The sequence below is a fragment of the Mirounga angustirostris genome, unplaced genomic scaffold (genome assembly GCF_029215605.1).
Source record: "Mirounga angustirostris isolate CCGP_5_RB_7025 unplaced genomic scaffold, mMirAng1.0.hap1 SCAF_11, whole genome shotgun sequence".
Classification (NCBI taxonomy): Eukaryota; Metazoa; Chordata; class Mammalia; order Carnivora; family Phocidae; genus Mirounga; species Mirounga angustirostris.
The window spans coordinates 8,561,933-8,578,889 of NW_026991719.1; the positions used below are offsets into that span (position 1 = coordinate 8,561,933).

A 16,957-nucleotide genomic window follows, 5' to 3' on the forward strand; every position below is an offset into this window, starting at 1 on the left:
CTTGGAGTGTGTTGTTTGCTACAAGAACGTGAAAGTTTGGTGTTTTCATTAGGTGGAAATTATATGTACACATATATACACATAAATATATTTTTTTCTAGTTATCTGGATGAGTGTGTATCAAAAAAATTTCTGGGGCGCCTGGGTGGCTCAGTCGGTTAAGCGGCTGCCTTCAGCTCAGGTCATGATCCTGGGGTCCTGGGATCGAGTCCCACATCGGTCTCCCTGCTCAGCGGGGAGCCTGCTTCTCCCTCTGCCCCTCCCCTTGCTTGTGCTCTCTCTGTCAAATAAATAAGTAAAATCTTTAAAAAATTTTTCTTTTATTGTAGGGAGAACATTTAACATGAGATCTACCCTCTTAACAAATTCTTTTTTAAAAAGATTTTATTTATCGGGGCGCCTGGGTGGCTCAGTCGGTTGAGCGACTGCCTTCGGCTCAGGTCATGATCCTGGAGTCCCGGGATCGAGTCCCGCATCGGGCTCCCTGCTCGGCGGGGAGTCTGCTTCTCCCTCTGACCCTCCCCCCTCTCATGTGCTTTCTCTCTCTCATTCTCTCGCTCTCAAACAAAAAAAAAAAAAAAAAAAAAGATTTTATTTATCTATTTGAGAGAGAGTGAGCACAAGAGAGGGGAGTGGCAGTCAGAGGGAGAGGGAGAAGCAGGCTCCCCATTGAGCAGGGAGCCTGATGCAGGGCTCGATCCCCAGACCCTGGGATCATGACCTGAGCTGAAGGCAGATGCTTCACTGATTGAGCCACCCAGGCGCCCCCAACCTCTTAACAAATTCTGAAGTGCACAATACAGTATTGTTAACTATAGGCACAGTGTTGTAAGCAGATCTCTAAAACTTACTCATCTTGCATAATTGAAACTTTAATCTGTTGAGTAGCACCCATTTCCCCCTCCCCCCCAGCCCCTGGTAACCACTATTCTATTCTCTGCTTCTATGAGGTTGACTACTCTAAGTTCCTCATCTAAGTCGAATCATATAGCATTTGCCCTTCTCTGACTGGCTTATTTCACTTAGCATAATGTCCTTCAAGTTCATTTATGTTGTAACAAATGGCAGAATTTCCTTCTTTTTTAAAGCTGAATAATATTCCATTGTATGGATATGCCACATTTTCTTTATCCATTTGTCCACCTATGGACATTTAGGTTTCCATATCTTTGTTACTGTGAATTGGATGAGCCTGTATCTTATGGAATACTCATGTCCACATGGTTTTAGTGCATTTGCACCTATGAACTGTTCAAACGAGAGTTTTGCTTTAGTTTGGATATAGAGAAGTAGATAAGAAAAGTGAGTTATTCCACAGCACAGGTAGTTGGAAATACGGAATTCAAAGAACCTGAACTAGAACATCAGTGGCATATTCTGAGTTCCAGGGGGATATTTTGCATAGATAACCATCTTTATTTGTTCCAACTTGCAAAGCTTCCTTAATAAGAAGGGTGGTAGTACATACTCGAAGAATTTGTGTATTCCTAATTTCAACCACAACTGGTTAAGATATCCATTTAGTTTCTGAATAATGCCCCAGTGCTTACCCTGCCTTTAACCGAACAGGAAAGCCGTGCCTCTGACAGACACTTTCCCCCCTCCATATTTTTGTAATGAGCAAGGCAGCATCGATTTTAATACTTTAAAGAAAAGGCCAAAGGAGCTATAGGTACATTGGCTGTATATGAATCAGAAATTGCATTCAGCTGCTAGTAATAAAAACCCATAAAAAGGGGGCGCCTGGGTGGCTCAGTTGGTTAAGCAACTGCCTTCGGCTCAGGTCATGATCCTGGAGTCCCGGGATCAAGTCCCGCATCGGACTCCCTGCTCAGCGGGGAGTCTGCTTCTCCCTCTGATCCTCCCCCTCTCATGCTCTCTGTCTCCCATTCTCTCTCTCAGAAAAATAAATAAAAAATCTTTAAAAAAACAACAACAACCCATAAAAGGGTGGCTTAAATTATGGCTTTATTAGTCCACAGTGGGTAGTCTAAGACTGCTATAGTAGTTACATGTTATACCCGGGGACCCATACTCCTTTTGCCTTTGTGCTTTGACATCTGAATCCTCCTGTTCTCAAAATGGCTGTCAGAGCTCTAGCCATCGTATATTCATTTTAGCCATAGAGAAAGGGAAGAGCAAAGAGAACAGAAGGTATATGCCAACTGTCTTAACCCCTTAAAATTGCCTTCCTAGAAGTCCCTTTGAGTGACTTTTACCTACATCTCATTGACCAGGACTATCTCAAATACTCCTAGTTGTAAGGGAAACAGGAAATTTCATTTTTAGTTCATCACATTGCCCCTTCAAGTAATCTCAGGGTTCAAATAATACAGAAAGGAGAAAATAGATATTTGGTAGACAGCCAGTAGCCTCTGGACATTAGGATCTTATTATCATTGGGCTCTTGATCCAACTTGAGCAACTACCTGCTTCCAGACTTCTTGATAATGTGAAACGAAAAAAAACCCCATTTGTTAAAGCTAGTATTATTTAGATGTTTGTTATTTGCAGCTAAACATATTCCTAACTGAAACAAATATAAACACTGCTTATTGATGTTTAACATTTGAAATTGACTCTTTTACCAGGAATCACAAATTCAAATATGTTGAGAATTAGAGAGGCAATGGGAGTGAGTGATGCTAGTTGAGGAAGGGGCCATGACAACCTGAAGAGTGTGTGGCCCATCTCAAGTGGGCTACTGCTGCAGCTGGTGGACTGAGAGGGTTATTTTCATACAGGATGACCAGCCCCTGTTACCAGACAAAAACATTTCAAGAGAACCAGAAAGCTGGATCTTAAAAAAAAAAAAAAAGATTTTATTTTTAAGTAATCTCTACACCCACTGTGGGACCCGAACTCACAACCTTGAGATCAAGAGTCACGCACTCCACTGACTGAGCCAGCCAGGCGCCCCAGAAAGCTGGATCTTTATGCTTATCACAGGGTCAGAAAATCCTTTTCATACCACATTCTAGATACGAAGAAAAAGAGCTCATTTCATTATTTAGTGTGTAATTTTGGCCTCTCCCAATCTCCCTTCCTCTGGCTAGAGGAAAAACATAAGAAGACATCAACAACACCTAAAAGTCAAACTTGTTTAAATGTTACTCCACTCTGAAATTTTAGGAAATGTTTTCCCCTGTTCTAAATTATTAAGGTATAATTCAAATGCCATAAAATTCACCTTCGAAAGTTTATGATTCAGTAGTTATAGTATATTCACAAAGTTGTACAGTTGCCACTGTCTAACTGCAGAACATTCATCACCTCAAGAAAACCCCCAAAACCCATACCCATTAGTAGTCACTCCCCTCCCCCCATCCCCTGGCCACCACTAATCTACTCTCTGTCTCTATGGATTGTCTACTCTAGACATGTCATATAAATGGAATCATGCAATACGTGGCTCTTTGTGACTGGCTTTTTAACTTAGTATAATGTTTTTTAGGGTTTATCCCTGTGTAACATGTATCAGTACTTCATTCCTTTTATGTCTGAATAGTATTCCATTGTATGGATAGACCACATCCTGTTTATGAGTTGATAGACATCTGAATTGTCTCCACTTTTTGGCTATTATAGATAATGCTGCTATGAACAATCGTGTACAAGTCTTCATGTAGACACATGTTTTCACTTCTCTTAGGTATATGCCTAGGAGTGAAAGTGCTGGGTCAAATAGGAACTTTGTGTTTAACTTTTTGAGGAACTGTCCAACTGTTTTTCAAAGTGGCTGTACCAATTTCCACTCCCACAAGCAGCGTGTGAGGGGTTCCGGTTTCTCCACCTCTTTGCCAACTCTTGTCATTGTCTTTTTGATTATAGCCAACCTAGTGGGTATGAAGTGGTATCTCGTTGGGTTTTGATTTTTTTCCTTAATGACTAATAATGTTGAACATCTTTTTATATGCTTACTGGCCATTTGTAGATCTACTTTGGAGAAATGTCGATTTAAATCCTTTACCTACATTAAAAAATGGGTTATGTCTTTTTATTATTGAGTTGTAAACTTTTTATATAGTTTGAAATAAATGTTATGGTCATATTTTGCGGATATTTCAACCATTTCAACAAATGGTTGAAAATGGGTGACTAATACGGTTCAAACTAATATAAAAATACCCAGTTTCCTACTGCTTTTCTCTCTAGAAGAGCATTGACATGTGTGGGGTAGGGTGTAGTTTTTGTAACCTCCTGGCAGGAGGGAAGAGTCAGGTTCTTTGGATCACCTTCTGGGTTCTTGGAGCATTGTTACTTGTTCCCTTGGGTGCTGCTAGCTTGGCTGGCATTTGCAGCTCACATCTTTGATGGGAGAACCGGTGATATGGCCATTCTTGGCTTTGTGAGGGTCTTGTGTTGCTCTGGCTGCTTTGGCCTTAGATCTTCCTCTCTTGTCACTGCAGATTCCTCTGAGGTCTGACCCTGACTTTCATTTGGCCTTGTCTTAGTCTGTTTGGGCTGCTCTAACAAAATACCAAAGATTGGGTATCTTATAACAACAAAACTTTATTTCTCACAGTTCTGGGAACTGGAAGTCCAAGATCAGGGTGAGAGCCCTCTTCTGAATCACACACTTATCATTGTATCCTCACATGGTGGAAAAGGCTAGGGAGCCCTGTGGGATCTCTTTTTATAAGAGCACTAATCTCATTCATAAAGGCTCCACCCTCATGACATAATCACCCCAAGGGCCCTGCCTACTAAGACCATCACCTTTGGGGGTTGGAATTTCAACATATGTTTTGGGGGGTGGGTCACAAACATTGAGACCATAGCACTCTTGACTTAAGTGGTCTGTAGAATCTTCAGTCGATGCCACCTTACCCCCACTGTAGTTATTCTCTTTAGCAAATTCTACATCTGGAAAACTCAGCTATTTTGCATAGTGGGAAACCAGGATACCCTGAGCAAGCTGAATTTCAGGGTCTCCCCCTGCATGACTTGGTTGTCGGGCAAGGTATATGATTGCACTGCAGAATGGTATGAGAGCTTCATCTCAGAGTTCCAGATTTTCTGTATTCACCCGCATTTGTCCATGATGTCTCTCCTTTGCCAGGCACAAGCTAAAGAAAAGAAATCAGGAGACCCAACTCTCTACTTTGCTCTCCTGCTTCTTTCTCTTTCTCAGAGCTCCTCAGATCAGAAGACAGGAGGTTGTAATAGGTAGGGTTCTTAAGGAAAACAGAACCAATAGGGTGTGTGTGTGTGTGTGTGTGTGTGTGTGTATAAAGATGTTTACTAGAAGGAATTGTCTCATGCAGTTATGGAGGCTGATGAGTCCCAAGATCTGTAGGGTGACTTGGCAGGCTGGGGACCCAGGAGAGACAATGGTATAGTTCAAGTCTGAATCCAAAGGACTGAGAATCAGGAGAGCCAGTAGTGTAGTTCCAGTCTGAAGGCCAGCAGGCTCAAGACCCAGGAAGAGCCAACGTTTCAGTTAGAATCCCAAGGCGGGAAAAAGCCAGTGTACCAGTTTGAAAGCTATTAGGCAGGAGGAGTTCTCATTACTTGGGAAAGGGTCAGCCCTTTTTGTTCTATTTCAGCCTTCAAGTGATTGGACAAGGCCTAGCCAAGTTAGGGAGGGCAGTCTGCTTTACTTAGTGCACCAATTTCAGTTTTAATCTCACTCAAAAACACCCTCACAGAAATACTGAGAATAGTGTTTGACCAAATATGTGACCACTGTGTGGCCTGGTAAGTTGATACATAAAATTAACCATCACAGAGGGCTGCCCCTTAGCTTCTATCATAACGAGGATGACCCATAAAATATATCATGTGACCTGGAACACATTTGAGAGCTGAAAGGAGATACTACCTGGAGGGGCTGAAGGGACAGCATGTGTAAACTGGGACCGTACAGGTCAAACCAGGCTGTAGAGTGAGCCTATGTGTAACATCCTCGGACTGCCATAGCATGTGTCCGGCTGGGAGAGATGGATTAGCTACTGTCAGGCTACTGTAAGAATCTGTGAGGCTGGGTCCTCAAAGCCTGTTCCTTGGCAAACTTAAGAGGGACATAAAGTAATTGAGAAAATCCTGTCTCAAGCAATAAGCTAGTTTTGGAGGATTAGTGTCCTGCTTTATAAGCCTGGTTTTAAAGACCTGGAGATTAATATTTCCTTGGGTTTTCTCTTCAGATTTTTTCTTTAATGAATTCCGGTCTCTCTCCAGGCAGCTGGATGATGGAACATGTTAGGGTGAAGGTCATGAAACTGAGAAGGCAAAAGAATGAAGCACAAAAGAAATAAGAAAAGAGTACTTCACTTACAGGTGAAATTTCTCAGTTTAAAATACTGAGAAGCTAATTTAACTTAGAAATTTCTATTTAAATTAAACAAAAAACATTCAGTCATCGTTCACTCAGGGGCTGATAGTTTGCGACCCTTGTTGGACAAAGCACTGATGAGTTTTGTTACAGAATCAGGCTGGTAGGGACAGGGAAGGAGCAGTAGAGAAACAGGAGAGAGGATTACTGCTTCCCTTTATAGAATGAAGAACCAAGAGACAGTGCCTATGGTGGAGGGAACATGAAATAGAGAAACAGAAGTGTATTTACTTACTAGCAGTATTGACCAGTGGAGATCTTGATCTGGAGATATAATTGGAATATATGCCCAAGTATAAGTGGACCCCGAATATAAGTGAAAACATCCCTTTCCCAAATGAGAGTTGAAAACAACATCTCTTTTTTTCAACTTGAATATACAATATTTAGGGAGAGAGTTGAAATAGCTAAATGTCTACCTATAATATTTAACTTGAACTTTAATTACTTTTTAAAAAGATTTTATTTATTTCAGAGAGAGAGAGAGAGCGCACAAGAAAGGGGGAGGGGCAGAAGGAGAGGGAGAAGCAGACTCCCTGCTGAGCAGGGAGCCCGATGCAGGACCCGATCCCAGGACCCCGGAATCATGACCTGAGCCAAAGGCAGATGCTTAACCATCTGGGCCACCCAGCTGCCCCTAACTTGAACTTTAATTATATCTACATGTTTTAAATCTCATGTTATATAAAATATAGTTATACAAAACTGCTCTTTTTCACTCTCACATTTCATAATATAACTTTTTTCAAACTCCGCACATACACATTGACATTCATTTCTCTTTCATCAAGAGCCAGTTGAAGACAGTGCCATATTCACTTCCACGAAGTTGTTTGATTGTAGCGCTTTTTTATTCTGAGCCCAGTGCTGCCATTAGAAATTTTACCATGATTCACATATGCCCATTATTTTGCTGTAAGCTCCACAACATACGTATTTAATGTATTGTAATAAACTGATTTTTTTTTTTTAAGATTTTATTTATTTATTTGAGACAGAGAGAATGAGAGACAGAGAGCATGAGAGGGAGGAGGGTCAGAGGGAGAAGCAGACTCCCTGCTGAGCAGGGAGCCCGATGCGGGACTTGATCCCGGGACTCCAGGATCATGACCTGAGCCGAAGGCAGTCGCTTAACCAACTGAGCCACTCAGGCGCCCATAAACTGATTTTTAAAAAAGGCTTGTATGCAGTGGCACTGAGAGCTGCAGTTTGAAGTCATTTCTCCAGAAATGGTGACTCAATATGTGTAAATTTATTTACCTTCCCCCATCCTGTCAAGTGACCTCTATAAGCATTCAAGCTGAGTTTGATTGAGGTCATTTCAGGTTAATGTGTCTTCCTCAAATAGCACTTTGTTGTTCAAAATTAAGTCATTGGGAGACTGCCTACTGCCTGTAATATGAAAATCTTAATGAGGACTTTATTTTATTTTGTTAGGAGTTTATTAATGATGAGGTAATTTTGAGGAAAAATCTTGCCTTATATTTGGGTTGTAAATTCAGAATTTTGGGAAGAAGGGCTACTGGAAATTTGGGGGTGAGAGAGATAGGTTAAACCTCATCTAGAGTAGCAGAAAATTAATAGAAATTTCATTTTGATAAACCAAGAAATTGTGACATAAAGCATACTATGTAGAGATACTGTGGCAACTACTAGATGACCAAATACCTGTAATAGTTCCAGTTAGTGGCTTGTGGGGAGCTAGACTGGAACAGGGTAAGTTCAAGTTAAGAAATTTGTTGTTCACGGGTGCCTGGCTGGCTCAGTCAGTAGAGCATGCAGCTCTTGATCTCAGGGTCGTGAGTTCAAGCCCCATGTTGGGTGTAGGGATTGCTTAAATAAACTTTAAAAATCGTTAAAAAAAAAAGCCTTAAACTATAATATAGTATAATGAATGAAGCATATGTAAAAGTTAAAGCTGGATGTTACAACAGTCCAAATGAGAGATTATGAACCATGTCGTTTGTGATGAGGATGGAAGGAAGAGGCAGATTTTAGAGCTGCCTGGAGATAGAGTTGATGGGGCTTCATGCCTGGATTATGGAAGTTCATGGAGAAGGAAGAGTACAGGATGACTTCTGGTTTCCCAGATTTGGAGACTAGGTGAATATGGTGCCAAGTTGGAAATGCATGAACAGGGGAGTCCCTGTGCCCTGTTTAGGTAGAGGTAAATTGGGAGTGCAGGAGAGAGGCTCTTGGGGAGAATCACATTTGGGATTCGTCAACATAAAAGTGTAGATACAGCCGTGGGAGTGGATAGATGGCCCAGTAAAGGTGTCTTATTAAGAAGGCGGGGGATTGGGCTTTGGTAAAACTACCACTATTAGAAGCAAGGAGAGAGAATCCAGTGAAGGAGGTTGAGAGAAAATAGGCCCAAGGCAAAGAAGGTCAAGCCAAGGAAGAGGAAAGTGTCAAAGAAAGAGTATTTGGTAGTGTTGGATTTCTAAGGAATACCAAGCAAAATAAGGAATGAGCAGTATCCACTTGATTTGGCACAATTCTATTTCCTAAATAAGCTTGTGAACTTCTTAGATAGATCCTTCTGTCTATAATCAATTTCAAAGAACCTTTTGGTCAAGGTATGGTATAAGAATGTTTAGTTGAAATAAACTCAGTATTCATCAGTAGGATGCTGACCCTCCCCAAAACAAATGATTGTGCTCTTTGCCCAAATTTGCCTATGGCCCTACGATAACCTCACAAGCACCTAAACTGAGCCCCTGCCTCTGTCCTTCAGGACCTCAAGGTCACTCTGAGTCTGGCTTGCTGTCTGGTTGTCTCTGATCCCTGCCTCATTTTCCTGCAAAGCCTACCTATAAGGCAAGGGCTTCAATTTTTTGGTGGGATTTCTGTTGAATAGATATTAGATTTGCCTCTGGACACTTACTGCTATCTTTCTGATTCCCACTGATAAACCTAAAGGGTGGGAATTATGGAGACACAGATTGGCTCAATGTAAGGATGACTCTCAGACAAGGTGATTCAAGGAGGTGTTGAAAGAGTTAATCAAGGAGGCACCAAATTTCCATTCTCTGAAGATCTTCCAGCATAGACTAGATGACCTTTCAGCAGTCCTGCCGCAGAGAAAAGAATTCGTCCATTGGATGACCTTTCAAATCCCTTCTTGTCCTAAGAAGTCAGTGGTCTCTCAACACCAAACAGAGCATAGAAATCAGGGAACCTCAGGGTTGGAAGGGACTTTAAGAGGTCATCTGATTCACTTTGTACCAAATAAATACATCCCTTCTACTGCCTTATTGAAGAGGAACATCCCTACTTTTAAAAATGAATAAACGTTATTTTTTTAGAGGCTTTTAGGTTCACAGCAAAATTGAGGGGAAAGCACAGAGAATTCCCCTATACCCTCCGCACACTTGCACAGCCTCACCCACTATCAATATGCCTCACTAGAGTGGTGCATTTGTTAGTTTATGAACCTACAGTGACACGTCATTATCACCCAAACGCTAGTTTACATTAGGGTTCACTTGTGGTGTTGCACACACTCCACAGGTTTTGACAAATATATAATGACATATGTCCACCACTCTAGTGTCGTATGGAATAGTTACATCATCCTAAAAATCCTCTATACTCTGCCTATTCATCCCTCCCCCCCCAGCCCCTGTCAACCATGATCTTTTTACTGTCTTTATAGTTTTGCCTTTTCTAGAATGTCATATAGTTGGAATCATATGGTATGTGGCCTTTTCAGATTGACTTCTTTCACTTACTAATATGTGTCAAAGGTTCCTCCATGGCTGTTTATGGCTTGATAGCTCATTTCTGTTTAGTGCTGAATAATATTCCATTGTCCGGATGTACCACTGTTTGTTTATCCATTCACCTACAGAAGGACATCTTGGTTGCTTCCAACTTTGGCAATTTTAAATAAAGCTGCTATAAACATCTCTGTGCAGGTTTTTGTATGGACATAAGTTTTCAGTTCATTTGGGTAAATACCAAGGAGTGCAATTGCTGGATCATATGGTAAGAGTATTTATAATTCTGTGAGAGACTGCCAAACGGTCTTCCAAAGTGGCTGTACCGTTTTGCAGTCCCACCAGCAATGAATGAGAGAGTTCCTGTTGCTCCACATCCTTGCCCACATGTTTTGGCCTTTGGCCCTTCCCCAGCTTCTGTTTGAATGCTTGAACAGTGGTAACCCACCGTGTCAGAAATTCAGAACTTATTTAATGGCCGGGCAAGGAAGGCCTTATAGGGTAGTATGCTGAGATAAAGAATGTCTATAGCATCTCTGCCTGGAAAGGGTTTTATCTGGGCGATGCAGCCTCTGGCAAGTGAGCTCACTGAATAGCCGTTTCCTCCCCTACATTTCCTAGCCTCCCTCATAGTTGGGTTGGGGCATGTGACTGAGCTCTGACCAATGGGAATATGAGAAGAGGAGCCTCACTGTAGTTCTGAGTCACTTAAGAGTCTGCGTGCTCCTGCCTTTTCCTGTTTCTTATATTCAGAGAACTTGGAGCCTCTGTGATACAGATAAAGCAGCTATAAAGCATCAGACCTCTGTGAGCTCAGACCTCAGAATAACTGTGTGAAACCGAGTTCCCTACCTACCTGCTTTGGAACATGTATTTTGAGCAAGAAATAAACTTTGTTGTGTTAAACCACTGAGATTCCAGGGTTGATTTGTTACCTCCACATAGGCTAGCCTAACCTGATCTCTCTTTGCTGACCCTTAAGTTTTCTCTTGGGGCTCAATTCCCCTTTCTCTCTATCCAGTTGGAATTCCCTTCTATGCTTGTGCTAAACTTCAACTTCATACCTCTTTAGTTATGGTTGGCCACCTGACTCATCTCACAAGGCTTTTGGAATCTGCCCCATGTCAATAAGGTTCCCAGTCTCCCAATTCATTCTTGGTAGCCCATCTTTGTCTTTGGCCTCTGTGGGAATCTCTGTGTTCACTCTTCTGTCCAGTCCTTCCATTGGCTCTCCACTGATTTCTCAGAATCTCACTAATACCAGCATTCCAGTCTTGAGCTCTCTCAGTGACAATGCCCCTCACTTGACAATTACAAATGAAGTAGCCATTCTGTTTCTAGAAGGGACTAACTGATATCAGATATCAAGTTTTTCCTTAAGTGAGTTTAATGTGCCTAATGAAAGTTGTCTTCTATTTGTTCAACCTCCATCCTCAGGAGTTGTCAAAATATCTTCTCCTTTGTCCATGTAGTAGACTTCTAGGTAACTGAAGATGGAAAGGTATCATGTTTTTTCTAATTTCTTCTCTTACCTAGGATATCTGCCTTTATCCAGATGAATACATATATATTTTTTACAAAACTAAAACCTTCCTGATAATATGAAAATGGAATCATAAAAGGACATATATTTCAGTACATAAATATAATTAACATTATACACCTTAACACAAGAGAGATGAACTTGTTTAAAAAACCATAACATGTGTAGGCTATATGATTATACCTATAATCCATCTGCTTTTTATATATCTTTCAGTTTTCTTGATAAGATTTCACTTGGGGTTGAAACTTGGCAAAGCCTTAGTCTGACAGCAATTTTTAAAATACAAAATGTGAGAAAAGGAGAAAAGGATCTGTTATATTTTTCAATTACAAAAGCACTAGGGCAAGAAATAGCTCGCTTATCTTCTTCTCTTTTTTATGAACTCAGAAAGTCCAAAAAAAAGGAGGGTTAGAAAAATAAAACCCTAGTATCTTTTAACTTTGAAAAAAAAAAAAAAACAAAACAACTTGCTCTAGATATTTAAGTGGGAGAAGTAACCAATGACCTCTCAGAAGTCAAGGAGGCCACTGTAATTTAAAAGTACAGTTGACCCTTGAACAACACTAGTTTGAGCTGCATGGGTCCACTTGTATGTGGATATTTCAAAGTACAGTACTGTAAGTGTATTTTCCTTAGGATTTTCTTAACATTTTTTTAGCTCACTTTACTGTAAGAATACAGTTTATAATGTATATACTGTACAAAACTACGTGTTCATCAATATATTATTGGTAAGGCTTCGGGTCAACAGCAGGCTATTAGTAGTGAAGTTTTGGGGAGAGTCAGAAGTTATCCACAGAGTTTCAACTGCATGGGGAGGTCGGCACCCCTGATGCCCACGTTGTTCAAGGGTCAACTGTACATTGAAAAGAGTCCATTCTGCCATGATAGTTTTCCACTGTTTCTTGTCTTCTAAAGCCAGGAGGACTCTGTATTTCTTTCAAAGTTCAGAGGAGCTCTGGGAGCCTGTTATTGTCCTCTTGTTCCATTTAGCTCAAATGCCTTTTCCTATTTAATCTCATCACTGTCGGTTTTCCCTCCCTTATCCTTCTGTCTCCTTATCAAAGCAGCCAGATTACACCAAACCGGCAGGACAAAGGGCACAGATACACATATATAAACAGAGGAGATGAAAGTAGGCATGTACAGGGCAGCACTGTGGCATCCTAGGAAGTGGAGTGTGAGGTGGGGCCGTGGGAGGAGCAGCCTTGAGCCTGGAGCTAGAGGGTCAGGGGGCCCGAGGAAGAAGCCAGGTTGGATCAGCCCAGCAATGATTTCCTCTTCTTCCTGCCCTCCCTCTTCCTTTTCCTGGCTTCTTCGTCTTCCCTTGACTTCCTTTTCTCTCTTTATTTTCCACTCTTTTGTCCTTTCTTTGCTTTCCCCAGTTCTTACTACTCTTCTTTCCTGCAACTTGTGTCCTCCTTTCCCAGTTTCTCACTTGCCATGGGTGCAGGAAGCCTGAGGCTGCTATCTTTAAGAGGCCTTTTTACAAGGTGGGTCCTTGGCTGGCGCCTGGGAACTCTGCCTTTGAAACCTTCTCTGAGTGATAGGTTGTTTTGCCCATCTGGGGCACTAAGCACCTGCTTACTTCTGGGGATCTGGCAGTTTGGCAGATGTGGCAGGTCATTACGCCGATGTGACAACCCCCCAAGAAAACCCTAAACTCTGAGCATTCGGGAAGACTTCGCGGAGCAGAACACCACGCACGTGTTGCTGCATGTCCTTGCTAGAGGAACACATTCCTTTCTGCTGCTAGGGAGAGAGCAGGAAATATGGGCATGGATTCTTCTAGATTCCTCCTGCCGGGTCCTTCCCCCTTGGTGATATCAAGGGAAATCAACTATACCCCTGAGAGCAACTGCTTCTGAATCCTGTGAGTCCTTCTAGCAAATCACTGAACTTATGGGTGGTCTTAGGATTCCTGAAACACATACCAAGGCTAATATTTTAGCTGGCCCATCTTTGCGGCCTTTAAAGTGGCATTTAAAAGTCAGAAAAAGGGCTGCTGATTTTTTTTTTATCTTGGGAAAGTTACTACTCTTTCCCACTGAGAAGAAACTTATCTTAAAAGAAGAGGTGAGGGGAGTGGAGACTACCACATACCAGGCACTGTGCTAAGTGCTTCTATATATTGTGTCATTTAATTAACATCCCTGTGAGGTAGTTCTATCATTCCTATTTTGAAGGTAGGAAGCTGACTCATTAAAGATCACAAAGATGGGAGTCAGAGGGCAAAACTTCAGTGGTTTAGTTTTGCTTAATGAACATTTATTGAACAACGAATAGCAATGTGTTAGGCATCAGAGAGAAAGTAATCAATGAGACTGAGAACCAATTATAAAGTTGCTCACTATTTAGGCAGACGCTTAAACAACTGAGCCACCCAGGTGCCCCCCCCCCCCCCCCAAAGATTTTATTTATTTGAGAGAGAGAGTTGCTCACTATTTAGGGAGGAGACAGAGAAACCCAACCATTATGCTCTGGTGAAAGCTTAAGACAAATATATACCTGGAGTGCTATGGAATTTGAAATTAGGCTTTTTTTTTTTTTTAAAGATTTTATTTATTTATTTGAAAGAGAGAGACACAGCGAGAGGGGGAACACAAGCAGGGGGAGTGAGAGAGAGAGAGAAGCAGGCTTCCCGCGGAGCAGGGAGCCCAATGCGGGGCTCGATCCCAGGACCCTGGGATCATGACCTGAGCCAAAGGCAGATGCTTAACGACTGAGCCACCCAGGTGCCCCGAAATTAGGCTTTTTAAAGTTCATTATTGCTATGGCCCTCCTTTCTTTCAAGGGACATACATATGAGAAAATGAAAAAGCTGTGTGTTGTTCTTGAATAATTTTTATTAGGTTTTGAAATATAAAAGAAGTATATGTTCATGACAAAAATGTCTGACAGTTCAAAAAAGCAAAGTGAAAAATCAAAATCCACATCCAGTTTTCAATAATAGGCCCCATTCCATTCCCCAGAGACAGCCACTTTTCCATTTTTCCATTGTCCTACTCACTCCTTAGTGCTAGGAAATATCAAATAAAAGGATATGAGCCTAACAATTCCTAAATTTAATCCTTAAAATAATAAATCACTTTTCTTACAGCCTTTCTGGGCAGAGTTTAAGCATCCTGCCTGCCCATGGCCATGTTGGACTGAATATATGTTTCTGATGATAAATTATATTTCTGACTATGAATTATATTTTAGTTTATCTTTGAATTCATTTTTTAAAAAAAGATTTTATTTATTAGAGAGAGAGAGCGGGGGTGGGGGGGCGGTGGTAGGGGAGGGGCAGAGGCAGACGGAGAAGCAGGCTCCTCACTGAGCAGGGAACCGGAGGACTGGGGGCTCCATCCCAGGATCCCGGGATCATGCCCTGAGCTGAAGGCAGGTGCTTAACCGACTGAGCCACCCACGTGCCCCTCTTTGAGTTCATTTCTAAACTGGGGGGAAAAAAAAAAGAGTTGTATTTCAATACATTTCTTTCTCATTTAAAAAAAAAAAAGTCCTACCGGTTAATGCTTTACGTTAGGAATCTCAAACCTTTATGTCGATGTTGGATTTTGAGAAAGCTATTTTGAAATGTTCCTGGATTCAGTTTTTAAAAAGCTGAGATTTTGTTTCTTCTATTCTGGATTTGAAAAAAAAAAACCTAACTTTCCTAAGGATTTATTCTTGGTAAAAGAATAGTGTGACAAAAATAGATTTATGCTCTCCTACTACAGAAATAGGTGATAATGGGTAGAAATGATAAATAATAGGAATAACAGGGGGTCATGATTTATGTTAGAACTGGAAGGGCTCGTAGAGCTCATCTGGCATGTCCCCTCATTTTACATGTAGAACTCTTCATACTGCTAATGATGAAAAGGAGGAATGACTATTAATCCACAATGACACGACAGTTTGTGGTTTGTTTTTGTTTCTTGTTTTTATCCTAGAGGCTACTTTTTATTTGTCCCTGGATATGAGTATTCCTGTGTATGTTTGGGGAATTTTGAACAGTGCAAGCTGAGTAATTAAGGAGTAGAAAAGCCACTATGTTCGATCTGATTCAGGAGAATGGCTCAGTCTCACCATGCTTATTCCTACAAATTTAAACCAAGTAAGTTCAGTCCAAATTAACTCATCAAGAATTTAACACAAATTCCTGCCCTATATTTACTTTATCTCATGGGAATAGGACCCTCAACATGAAGACACTTAGAAAGCAATATCAGAGTTCAAATACGAGATACAAAGCACAGGTACTAGAAGGATATTCAGACATTTTTATGGGCTTAAAAGGCAGTTTTCTTATTTGTAGAATAAAGATTTTGGATTAAATCAACCCACCGGTTTTTCTTTTTTAATTTTTAGTATATTTATGGAGTTATATAACCATTATCACAATCTTGATTTAGGATTTTCCCACTGCCCTCAAAATTTTCCTTGAGCCCATTCGTAGACAATTCCCAGCCCTATGCCCCCACCCCCATCCCTACCAGGCCCAGGCAAACACTGATCTGCTTTCTATCCCTAGAATAGAGTTGCCTTTCTGAAATTTCATATACATGGACTCGTATAGTAGTCTTTTGCATCTCGCTTCTTTTACTTAGCATAATTTTTTGAGCTTCATCCATGTTGTAGCCTGTATCAGTAGTTTGTTTTTATTGCTGAGCAACATTCTATTGTATGGATGTATCGTATTGTGTTTATAGAGTTACCAGTTGATGGACATTTAGGTTATTTTTACTTTTTGACTATTACAAAGAATGCTGCTATGAACATTCACATACAAGTGTTGTGTGGACATATGCTTTCATTTCTCTTGGGTAGATTCCTGGGAGTAGACATGCTGGTTTGTATGATAAATTTAATTTTTAAAGAAACTGCCAAACTGTTTTACAAAGTGGCTGTACCATTTTATATCCTTACCAGCAGTATATAAGTGTTCTAGTTTTTCTGAATCACTAATGATGTACATCCTTTCATGTGCCTATTATTTATTTGTGTGCCTTTCTTGGTGAAATGACTATTTATGGCTTTTACTCGTTTTTAAAATTGGCTTGTGTTTTTATTGTGTTACATGAGTTCTTTATGTATTCTGGATACAAAGAACTAAAAAAATAAATGTTTAAATCTTGAACTCTTCTTATGGATTTTGTTAACAAAGGATTTGGGGAAGTACTTGGCTTTAGCTTAGGTATGATGACAATAGAAATTTTTGAAAATGGCCAAACTCACACCTTGGAATGCAAATTATATATAGTTTACCTATAGTAACGGGTATAAATGTATATTTAAAAAAAAAAACAATTTAACAGATATACAGTAAGGTTCTGCTCTCAACTTCTAGTTCTTTATCACAAGGAAGCT

The 16,957-nt window shown here is 40.7% G+C and overlaps 1 long non-coding RNA gene across 1 annotated transcript in view; it reads left to right on the top strand.

Moving 5' to 3' along the window:
* LOC123844313 (uncharacterized) overlaps nucleotides 1–16,957 on the top strand; it is a 144,379-nt gene that overhangs the window by 18,240 nt on the left and 109,182 nt on the right. The window contains exon 4 of the long non-coding RNA XR_010406031.1: nucleotides 15,541–15,704. This is a non-coding gene — a long non-coding RNA (uncharacterized LOC123844313). The remainder of the gene's footprint in view (nucleotides 1–15,540; nucleotides 15,705–16,957) is intronic.